Source organism: Podarcis melisellensis (assembly GCF_964234715.1).
Source record: "Podarcis melisellensis genome assembly, chromosome: Z".
Classification (NCBI taxonomy): domain Eukaryota; kingdom Metazoa; phylum Chordata; class Lepidosauria; order Squamata; family Lacertidae; genus Podarcis; species Podarcis melisellensis.
In genome coordinates this window covers 38,904,639-38,907,389 of record NC_138547.1, presented here as the reverse complement: position 1 = coordinate 38,907,389, position 2,751 = coordinate 38,904,639, and the positions used below count along the sequence as shown (strand labels likewise).

Here is a 2,751-nt window from a genome sequence, read left to right as displayed (position 1 = left end):
AAAGTTTTTTCCCCTGAGATGCTAACTTTCTCTCTGCAGGTCTTTTCTTGAACAGCTTCCTGTGCCAAGATAAGGCTTGCTTTCATTGCTCTGTTCATTTGTGCATTTGACTAGTCTTGTGTGGAGGGAAATGCAACCACTGGGCTGAAAAATGTCTCCCTCCTGTCCCCTTGGGTTTCCAGTGTGGCCTTCATAGATATTGGCACAACTTGGGGAGAGGGTGTTTTGGCTGCTGAGCTGCGCTCACCATTGTGAGGGCTGAGGGGGTGATGGTGATGCCTCCCCAGCTGCTGCCATTGTCTGTGGGTTGACTGTGATGTGACAAAAACATTTGGCAGCTAAGCAGGTATAAATGTGGGCCAAGGCGCAAGCATGGGCAGTTGCCTTCCCCAGAGAGAAATGGGCAGCTCAGTGGCACTCAGCCCAGGTGGTCTGCCCCGTGGCGGCAAGCTGGCAAGCGGAAGGAGGCAATTGCCTGGTGCTGGGATGCTGTGGAGCAAGGAGAAGGCAAGTACAAAGTTTACTTGCTGGTGGGATCGCTACTTGAAGGCGACTGATATTCAGCTCTGAAGCTGGTTGATGTCTGGCAATGGACCTGGTGATGCTGCAGCTGGTGGATGTTTGTTGGAAGAGTTTGCATTCAGGCTAGTGGATGCCGCAAGGCTACACTGGCTGAGATGGATGCAAACCGGTTTGGAAGCCTTGTTTGTGAACAGGCAGCCAAACAGAGGTGGAGTCTGGGGGGACGCTGTCGGATGGGGGCTATCCCACTCACCTGTTTGCCTTTGCCTTACAGGGATGTCTGGAGCTGGTGAGGTTTCCTCCAAATCCAGCCTTCAAAGTCATGTAGAGAACTGCAGGACGTCCCTATTTACATCAGAGAAATGAACATGAACACCTGGCAGTGTGCAATGGACTAGGCCGTGGCCATACGTGAGAGAAGGAGATTTAAAGGGAGACTGCAGGTGGACATCTGATGCACGTGATGGGGCAGTGGGGAGAGAGAAGAAAATGAGGGAGGGAATATTAAGCCACATTAGGCGCACCACTGGAAGTGCTATGAAGACGCTTTAAACAGGAATGGCTTCCCCTCAGGGATTCTCGGAACTGTAGTTGGTTAAGGGGACGGAGGGTTGTTAGGATGGTTAAGGATTAGGATTACGGTTAGAGTTAGGGTTAGGGTTGCGGTTGGAGTAAGATATGGATAGGGGTAGGAGTAGGGTTCCCTTCTTGCCAGGGAACTCTGGGAATTGTAGCTCTAGTTAAGGGTTAAGGGTTAGTGTTAGGGTTAGAGTTAGGGTTAGCGTCAGGGGTAGGGGTAGAGTTGGGGTTGGGGTTCCTTTCTTGTCAGGGAAATCCAGGAATTGTAGTTCTAGTTAGGGGGCAGGCTTAGGGTTAGGGCTGGTTCCCTTCTTGCCAGGGAACTCTGGGAATTGTAGCTCTAGTTAAGGGTTAACATTAGGGTTAGAGTTAGGGTTAGCGTCAGGGGTAGGGGTAGGGTTCCCTTCTTTGCAGGGAACGGGGTCTCCTAACAACTCTCAGCACCCTTTTCAAACTATAGCTCCCAGATTCTTTGGGGGAAGAAGCCATGAGTGTTTAAAGCGGCTTCATAGCGCGTTAAATGGTGTGGATGTGGCCCTGGCCTCCCTAACCCCACTGCCTCTTATTATTGTGGAATCGAAAGGATTTCCCAATTCAAATTTCTCAGAAACAAGAAACAGGAAGAAGAAAAACTTTGTATCTCAAGCCATTTTGAAATGTCTTAACTTTAAATGCCAATAAAGGTGTTTGTATTGTATTGTATTGTATTGTATTGTATTGTATTGTATTGTATTCTGATTAACATGGGAAGTGGAATGGTAAAATGTTAATGAGGTATACGTAATACTTCTGTAAACTGGCACGCCCCTTGTGGGCGTGGAAGGAGGGACTTGCGGCCAGAGAAGCAACTTTATAAGATGTGTTTTTCCTAATGAAGATGTGCCTGATCTTGGGTTACCCCACTTGCAAGTGTGTATAATAAAAAGCTTTCCTAATTGACCCAATTTGTCCAGATCACTTTATTTAAAAGGAGCCAGAGACCTTAATTCAAAGGAACCAGTTTATGTGTATGTCAGAAAGGGCAAAATAAATAAATAAATAACACCAATCCCTCAACTGCCAAAACAAACTGTTTTGCAGCTCTGTAAAAATTAAAGATTTTGGGAAAACTTTTTAAAAATGGGAGGGTCAGGGCCTTGGTGGGTGCTAAGGAGGGTATCTTAGGGTGCCATGGAGTCCACATGCTACACGTGTCACAAGGGGGGGGCTCCTCAGTCATCATTTGTTTATTTATAAATGCCCCCCCTTGAGGCCTAGTTTCCCCAGCCCTGTCTATGTATGGTCTCCTGTCATGTCACAAACAGACATAGCAGCTGAGGGGAAAGAGGCAGTTTCTTATTCTAGAATTTCAAACACGGAAGCGGGGAATTTTAACCCCGGGGACTGCATTTCCTTCCACACAACACTAGTCCAATATACAAATGAACAGAGCAATGAAAGCAAACCTTATCTTTGCACAGGAATCTGTTCAAGGAATGACATGCAGAGAGGAAGCACCACATCCAATTAAATCTATTAAGAAATAGCTTGTCGAACCCCCTAAAATGCAGGGAATTCAGCTGAAATTTAGGAACCATTTGTGTTTCTGCATGTGTTTATAGCATTCATATTGCTATTCGGAACACTCAAAATGGGGGGGGGGAGGGACCT

The 2,751-nt window shown here is 46.9% G+C and overlaps 1 long non-coding RNA gene across 3 annotated transcripts; it reads left to right on the top strand.

The window, feature by feature from the left end:
* Positions 1–977: 977 nt before the first annotated feature.
* Positions 978–2,038, top strand: LOC309362187. Of its 3 annotated transcripts, none has more exons than XR_014164853.1 (3): positions 978–1,318; positions 1,400–1,469; positions 1,516–2,038. It is a non-coding gene; the product is annotated as an uncharacterized lncRNA (long non-coding RNA). The 3 variants fall into 3 exon arrangements; XR_014164854.1 differs by having other exon boundaries at positions 998–1,318; positions 1,400–1,875; positions 1,944–2,038; XR_014164855.1 differs by having other exon boundaries at positions 1,234–1,318; positions 1,400–2,038.
* Positions 2,039–2,751: the final 713 nt, after the last annotated feature.